Raw genomic sequence first — 9,095 nt, 5'->3', positions numbered from 1 at the left:
CTATTATCTATCCTTTACCCCTACCTACAGTATACTGCTGTTACTGTCTATTATCTATCCTTTACCCCTACCTACAGTATACTGCTGTTACTGTCTATTATCTATCCTTTACCCCTACCTACAGTATACTGCTGTTACTGTCTATTATCTATCCTTTACCCCTACCTACAGTATACTGCTGTTACTGTCTATTATCTATCCTTTACCCCTACCTACAGTATACTGCCGTTAATGTCTATTATCTATCCTTTACCCCTACCTACAGTATACTGCTGTTACTGTCTATTATCTATCCTTTATCCCTACCTACAGTATACTGCTGTTACTGTCTATTATCTATCCTTTACCCCTACCTACAGTATACTGTTACTGTCTATTATCTATCCTTTACCCCTACCTACAGTATACTGCTATTACTGTCTATTATCTATCCTTTACCCCTACCTACAGTATACTGCTGTTACTGTCTATTATCTATCCTTTATCCCTACCTACAGTATACTGCTGTTACTGTCTACCCTTTACCCCTACCTACAGTATACTGCTGTTACTGTCTACCCTTTACCCCTACCTACAGTATACTGCTGTTACTGTCTATTATCTGTCCTTTACCCCTACCTACAGTATACTGCTGTTACTGTCTACTATCTATCCTTTAACCCCTACCTACAGTATACTGCTGTTACTGTCTATTATCTATCCTTTACCCCTACCTACAGTATACTGCTGTTACTGTCTATTATCTATCCTTTACCCCTACCTACAGTATACTGCTGTTACTGTCTATTATCTATCCTTTACCCCTACCTACAGTATACTGCTGTTACTGTCTATTATCTATCCTTTACCCCTACCTACAGTATACTGCTGTTACTGTCTATTATCTATCCTTTACCCCTACCTACAGTATACTGCTGTTACTGTCTATTATCTATCCTTTACCCCTACCTACAGTATACTGCTGTTACTGTCTATTATCTATCCTTTACCCCTACCTACAGTATACTGCTGTTACTGTCTATTATCTATCCTTTACCCCTACCTACAGTATACTGCTGTTACTGTCTATTATCTATCCTTTACCCCTACCTACAGTATACTGCTGTTACTGTCTATTATCTATCCTTTACCCCTACCTACAGTATACTGCTGTTACTGTCTATTATCTATCCTTTACCCCTACCTACAGTATACTGCTGTTACTGTCTATTATCTATCCTTTACCCCTACCTACAGTATACTGCTGTTACTGTCTATTATCTATCCTTTACCCCTACCTACAGTATACTGCTGTTACTGTCTATTATCTATCCTTTACCCCTACCTACAGTATACTGCCGTTACTGTCTATTATCTATCCTTTACCCCTACCTACAGTATACTGCTGTTACTGTCTATTATCTATCCTTTATCCCTACCTACAGTATACTGCTGTTACTGTCTATTATCTATCCTTTACCCCTACCTACAGTATACTGTTACTGTCTATTATCTATCCTTTACCCCTACCTACAGTATACTGCTATTACTGTCTATTATCTATCCTTTACCCCTACCTACAGTATACTGCTGTTACTGTCTATTATCTATCCTTTATCCCTACCTACAGTATACTGCTGTTACTGTCTACCCTTTACCCCTACCTACAGTATACTGCTGTTACTGTCTACCCTTTACCCCTACCTACAGTATACTGCTGTTACTGTCTATTATCTGTCCTTTACCCCTACCTACAGTATACTGCTGTTACTGTCTACTATCTATCCTTTAACCCCTACCTACAGTATACTGCTGTTACTGTCTATTATCTATCCTTTACCCCTACCTACAGTATACTGCTGTTACTGTCTATTATCTATCCTTTACCCCTACCTACAGTATACTGCTGTTACTGTCTATTATCTATCCTTTACCCCTACCTACAGTATACTGCTGTTACTGTCTATTATCTATCCTTTACCCCTACCTACAGTATACTGCTGTTACTGTCTATTATCTATCCTTTACCCCTACCTACAGTATACTGCTGTTACTGTCTATTATCTATCCTTTACCCCTACCTACAGTATACTGCTGTTACTGTCTATTATCTATCCTTTACCCCTACCTACAGTATACTGCTGTTACTGTCTATTATCTATCCTTTACCCCTACCTACAGTATACTGCTGTTACTGTCTATTATCTATCCTTTACCCCTACCTACAGTATACTGCCGTTAATGTCTATTATCTATCCTTTACCCCTACCTACAGTATACTGCTGTTACTGTCTATTATCTATCCTTTATCCCTACCTACAGTATACTGCTGTTACTGTCTATTATCTATCCTTTACCCCTACCTACAGTATACTGTTACTGTCTATTATCTATCCTTTACCCCTACCTACAGTATACTGCTATTACTGTCTATTATCTATCCTTTACCCCTACCTACAGTATACTGCTGTTACTGTCTATTATCTATCCTTTATCCCTACCTACAGTATACTGCTGTTACTGTCTACCCTTTACCCCTACCTACAGTATACTGCTGTTACTGTCTACCCTTTACCCCTACCTACAGTATACTGCTGTTACTGTCTATTATCTGTCCTTTACCCCTACCTACAGTATACTGCTGTTACTGTCTACTATCTATCCTTTAACCCCTACCTACAGTATACTGCTGTTACTGTCTATTATCTATCCTTTACCCCTACCTACAGTATACTGCTGTTACTGTCTATTATCTATCCTTTACCCCTACCTACAGTATACTGCTGTTACTGTCTATTATCTATCCTTTACCCCTACCTACAGTATACTGCTGTTACTGTCTATTATCTATCCTTTACCCCTACCTACAGTATACTGCTGTTACTGTCTATTATCTATCCTTTACCCCTACCTACAGTATACTGCTGTTACTGTCTATTATCTATCCTTTACCCCTACCTACAGTATACTGCTGTTACTGTCTATTATCTATCCTTTACCCCTACCTACAGTATACTGCTGTTACTGTCTATTATCTATCCTTTACCCCTACCTACAGTATACTGCTGTTACTGTCTATTATCTATCCTTTACCCCTACCTACAGTATACTGCTGTTACTGTCTATTATCTATCCTTTACCCCTACCTACAGTATACTGCTGTTACTGTCTATTATCTATCCTTTACCCCTACCTACAGTATACTGCTGTTACTGTCTATTATCTATCCTTTACCCCTACCTACAGTATACTGCTGTTACTGTCTATTATCTATCCTTTACCCCTACCTACAGTATACTGCTGTTACTGTCTATTATCTATCCTTTACCCCTACCTACAGTATACTGCCGTTACTGTCTATTATCTATCCTTTACCCCTACCTACAGTATACTGCTGTTACTGTCTATTATCTATCCTTTATCCCTACCTACAGTATACTGCTGTTACTGTCTATTATCTATCCTTTACCCCTACCTACAGTATACTGTTACTGTCTATTATCTATCCTTTACCCCTACCTACAGTATACTGCTATTACTGTCTATTATCTATCCTTTACCCCTACCTACAGTATACTGCTGTTACTGTCTATTATCTATCCTTTATCCCTACCTACAGTATACTGCTGTTACTGTCTACCCTTTACCCCTACCTACAGTATACTGCTGTTACTGTCTACCCTTTACCCCTACCTACAGTATACTGCTGTTACTGTCTATTATCTGTCCTTTACCCCTACCTACAGTATACTGCTGTTACTGTCTACTATCTATCCTTTAACCCCTACCTACAGTATACTGCTGTTACTGTCTATTATCTATCCTTTACCCCTACCTACAGTATACTGCTGTTACTGTCTATTATCTATCCTTTACCCCTACCTACAGTATACTGCTGTTACTGTCTATTATCTATCCTTTACCCCTACCTACAGTATACTGCTGTTACTGTCTATTATCTATCCTTTACCCCTACCTACAGTATACTGCTGTTACTGTCTATTATCTATCCTTTACCCCTACCTACAGTATACTGCTGTTACTGTCTATTATCTATCCTTTACCCCTACCTACAGTATACTGCTGTTACTGTCTATTATCTATCCTTTACCCCTACCTACAGTATACTGCTGTTACTGTCTATTATCTATCCTTTACCCCTACCTACAGTATACTGCTGTTACTGTCTATTATCTATCCTTTACCCCTACCTACAGTATACTGCCGTTACTGTCTATTATCTATCCTTTACCCCGACCTACAGTATACTGCTGTTACTGTCTATTATCTATCCTTTATCCCTACCTACAGTATACTGCTGTTACTGTCTATTATCTATCCTTTACCCCTACCTACAGTATACTGTTACTGTCTATTATCTATCCTTTACCCCTACCTACAGTATACTGCTATTACTGTCTATTATCTATCCTTTACCCCTACCTACAGTATACTGCTGTTACTGTCTATTATCTATCCTTTATCCCTACCTACAGTATACTGCTGTTACTGTCTACCCTTTACCCCTACCTACAGTATACTGCTGTTACTGTCTACCCTTTACCCCTACCTACAGTATACTGCTGTTACTGTCTATTATCTGTCCTTTACCCCTACCTACAGTATACTGCTGTTACTGTCTACTATCTATCCTTTAACCCCTACCTACAGTATACTGCTGTTACTGTCTATTATCTATCCTTTACCCCTACCTACAGTATACTGCTGTTACTGTCTATTATCTATCCTTTACCCCTACCTACAGTATACTGCTGTTACTGTCTATTATCTATCCTTTACCCCTACCTACAGTATACTGCTGTTACTGTCTATTATCTATCCTTTACCCCTACCTACAGTATACTGCTGTTACTGTCTATTATCTATCCTTTACCCCTACCTACAGTATACTGCTGTTACTGTCTATTATCTATCCTTTACCCCTACCTACAGTATACTGCTGTTACTGTCTATTATCTATCCTTTACCCCTACCTACAGTATACTGCTGTTACTGTCTATTATCTATCCTTTACCCCTACCTACAGTATACTGCTGTTACTGTCTATTATCTATCCTTTACCCCTACCTACAGTATACTGCTGTTACTGTCTATTATCTATCCTTTACCCCTACCTACAGTATACTGCTGTTACTGTCTATTATCTATCCTTTATCCCTACCTACAGTATACTGCTGTTACTGTCTATTATCTATCTTTTCCCCCTTGAGGATCAGCGAAGTGGAGATTGTTGTTTCCTACCTTCAACACCTGAGGGTGGCCCGTCAGGAAGTCCAGGACCCAGTTGCACAGGGCGGGGTCGAGACCCAGGGTCTCCAGCTTAATGATGAGTTTGGAGGGTCTATGGTGTTAAATGTTGAGCTGTCATCGATGAATCCCATTCTTACATAGGAATTCCTCTTGTCCAGATGGGATAGAGCAGTGTGCAGTGTAATGGAAATTGCATCGTCTGTGGACCTATTGGGGCGGTAAGCAAATTAGAGTGGGTGACAGGTAGGGTGGAGGTGATATGATCCTTGACTAGTCTCTCAAAGCACTTCATGATGACAGAAGTGAGTGCTACGGGGCGATAGTCATTTAGTTCTGTTATCTTTGCTTTCATGGGTACAGGAATAATGTTGGACATCTTGAAGCATGTGGGGACAACAGACTGGGATAGGGAGAGATTACCTCGTACCCTGCACATTGACTCAGTACTGGTACCCCGTGTACTGTATATAGCCATGTTATCATCTCTCTCTGCATCGTTGGGAACGGCCTGTAAGCATTTCATTGTTCCGCCTTTGTCCGACCAACAGAGTCATTGCATCAATGCTGCGTAATTCATTCTGCAGTCAAATGGTTTTCATTATGTAATCCAACATGCTGTTGACCCGGATCACTGGTTGCTGCGGAAAAGGAGGAAGGTCAAAAGGGGGGCGAGTGTAACGGATGTGAAACGGATAGCTTAGTTAGCGGCGGTGCGCGCTAAATAGCGTTTCAATCGGTGACGTCACTCGCTCTGAGACCTTGAAGTAGTAGTTCCCCTTTGCTCTGCAAGGGCCGCTTTTGTGGAGCGATGGGTAACGATGCTTCGTGGGTGACTGTTGTTGATGTGTGCAGAGGGTCCCTGGTTCGTGAACCAAAACCTCAAGGGAACATCCTAGTGGACAGGGATGTATGAATGAATGTACTCCTGGTGAACCAAAACCTCAAGGGAACATCCTAGTGGACAGAGACAGCTAAGGGAACATCCTAGTGGACAGAGACAGCTAAGGGAACATCCTAGTGGATGTTGAATGAATGTAATCCTGGTGAACCAAAACCTCAAGGGAACATCCTAGTGGACAGGGATGTATGAATGAATGTACTCCTTGTGTACCAAAACCCTCACGGTTCTTCAAGATGTTATTAATTAACAGCTCCTCCAGAGAAATTAAGTGAGAATGATTTAAATCATACTGGAAATGAATGCAGAAAGAAACCCCAAGAAAGGTGAAATTCCACTTGTGGTGTGATGTCGTGGTGAGGGAAATAAAATGTGCTTCCTGGTAACTACGTCCTTCAGAGTCAGGAGTCACCAGATGAAACTGTTCCCTTAGCTGCCCCTGTCCACTAGGATGTTCCCTTAGCTGCCCCTGTCCACTAGGATGTTCCCTTAGCTGCCCCTGTCCACTAGGATGTTCCCTTAGCTGCCCCTGTCCACTAGGATGTTCCCTTAGCTGCCCCTGTCCACTAGGATGTTCCCTTAGCTGCCCCTGTCCACTAGGATGTTCCCTTAGCTGCCCCTGTCCACTAGGATGTTCCCTTAGCTGCCCCTGTCCACTAGGATGTTCCCTTAGCTGCCCCTGTCCACTAGGATGTTCCCTTAGCTTCCCCTGTCCACTAGGATGTTCCCTTAGCTTCCCCTGTCCACTAGGCTGTTCCCTTAGCTGTCTCTGTCCACTAGGATGTTCCCTTAGCTGTCTCTGTCCACTAGGATGTTCCCATAGCTGCCCCTGTCCGCTAGGATGTTCCCTTAGCTGCCCCTGTCCACTAGGATGTTCCCTTAGCTTCCGCTGTCCACTAGGATGTTCCCTTAGCTGCCCCTGTCCACTAGGATGTTCCCTTAGCTGTCTCTGTCCACTAGGATGTTCCCTTAGCTGTCTCTGTCCACTAGGATGTTCCCTTAGCTGTCTCTGTCCACTAGGATGTTCCCTTAGCTGTCTCTGTCCACTAGGATGTTCGCTTAGCTGTCTCTATCCACTAGGATGTTCCCTTAGCTGTCTCTGTCCACTAGGATCTTCCCTTAGCTGTCTCTGTCCACTAGGATGTTCCCTTAGCTGTCTCTGTCCACTAGGATGTTCCCTTAGCTGTCTCTGTCCACTCATCTATTCCCTTAACTGTCTTTGTCCTCTAGGCTGTGGTTACCATGCAGACCTGACCTAGAGGGTATTATTGTCCACTAAACTGTTTCCTTACCTGTCTCTGTCCACTAGGCTGTGGTTACCAAGCAGAATGTAGACTGTTTGGTTACTTCCCAAATGGAACACTATTTCCTATATAGTTCACCACTTTTGATGAGAGCCCTTTGAGACCTGGTCAAAATAAGTGCACTATATAGGGAGTAGGGTGCCATTTGGGATGCAACTTTGAATTCAGCAGACTGTATTGTAACCCAGCTTCTATAATTCTTTCATGGAAAAGCAGTAGTCATAATATATTTCTATCTATAGTGGCTGTTAGTGAAGCAACACCTGACACTGGGGAGAATGAGGGGTCTTACATTAAGAGCTCAGGGCTACATCCTCGACTGAGGAGAACGAGGGGTCTTAAATCAAGAGCTCAGGTCTACGTCCTCGACTGAGGAGAACGAGGGGTCTTAAATCAAGAGCTCAGGGCTACGTCCTCGACTGAGGAGAACGAGGGGTCTTAAATCAAGAGCTCAGGGCTACGTCCTCGACTGTGGAGAACGAGGGGTCTTAAATCAAGAGCTCGGGGCTACGTCCTCGACTGAGGTGAACGAGGGGTCTTAAATCAAGAGCTCAGGTCTACATCCTCGACTGAGGAGAACGAGGGGTCTTAAATCAAGAGCTCAGGGCTACATCCTCGACTGAGGAGAACGAGGGGTCTTAAATCAAGAGCTCAGGTCTACGTCCTCGACTGTGGAGAACGAGGGGTCTTAAATCAAGAGCTCAGGGCTACGTCCTCGACTGAGGAGAATGAGGGGTCTTAAGTCAAGAGCTCAGGGCTACGTCCTCGACTGAGGAGAACGAGGGGTCTTAAATCAAGAGCTCGGGGCTACGTCCTCGACTGAGGTGAACGAGGGGTCTTAAATCAAGAGCTCGGGGCTACATCCTCGACTGAGGTGAACGAGGGGTCTTAAATTTAGAGCTCGGGGCTACATCCTCGACTGAGGTGAACGAGGGGTCTTAAATTTAGAGCTCGGGGCTACATCTGAGACTGTGGAGAACGAGGGTCTTACGTTAAGAGCTCAGGGCAGGTTAAAGACAGTTCTCAGTCTATAACTACCCAATATGTGGAACTTAGCAGCTAATTTAGAGCCCATCTGTACACACACACACACACACACACACACACACACACACACACACACACACACACACACACACACACACACACACACACACACACACACACACACACAATACATTATTCAATCTTGTGTTGTAGATTCAACAGTTTATTGGTGGTCAGTGACTGAGGTAAGAGTTAGAAAGGCTAGCAGAACACGCACAGCAGAAGGAGATGATCTGTGTTCTATTACCTCTGTCTGTCTGTAGTACTGCAGTCCACAGGAGGAGATGAGACTACTGCTCTAATAAACATCTGTGTTCTATTACCTCTGTCTGTCTGTAGTACTGCAGTCCACAGGAGGAGATGAGACTACTGCTCTAATAAACATCTGTGTTCTATTACCTCTGTCTGTCTGTAGTACTGCAGTCCACAGGAGGAGATGAGACTACTGCTCTAATAAACATCTGTGTTCTATTACCTCTGTCTGTCTGTAGTACTGCAGTCCACAGGAGGAGATGAGACTACTGCTCTAATAAACATCTGTGTTCTATTACCTCTGTCTGTCTGTAGTACTGCAGTCCACAGGAGGAGATGAGACT

This window comes from Oncorhynchus kisutch, linkage group LG15 (genome assembly GCF_002021735.2).
Source record: "Oncorhynchus kisutch isolate 150728-3 linkage group LG15, Okis_V2, whole genome shotgun sequence".
NCBI lineage: Eukaryota > Metazoa > Chordata > Actinopteri > Salmoniformes > Salmonidae > Oncorhynchus > Oncorhynchus kisutch.
Note: the sequence above shows the minus strand (reverse complement) of the source record.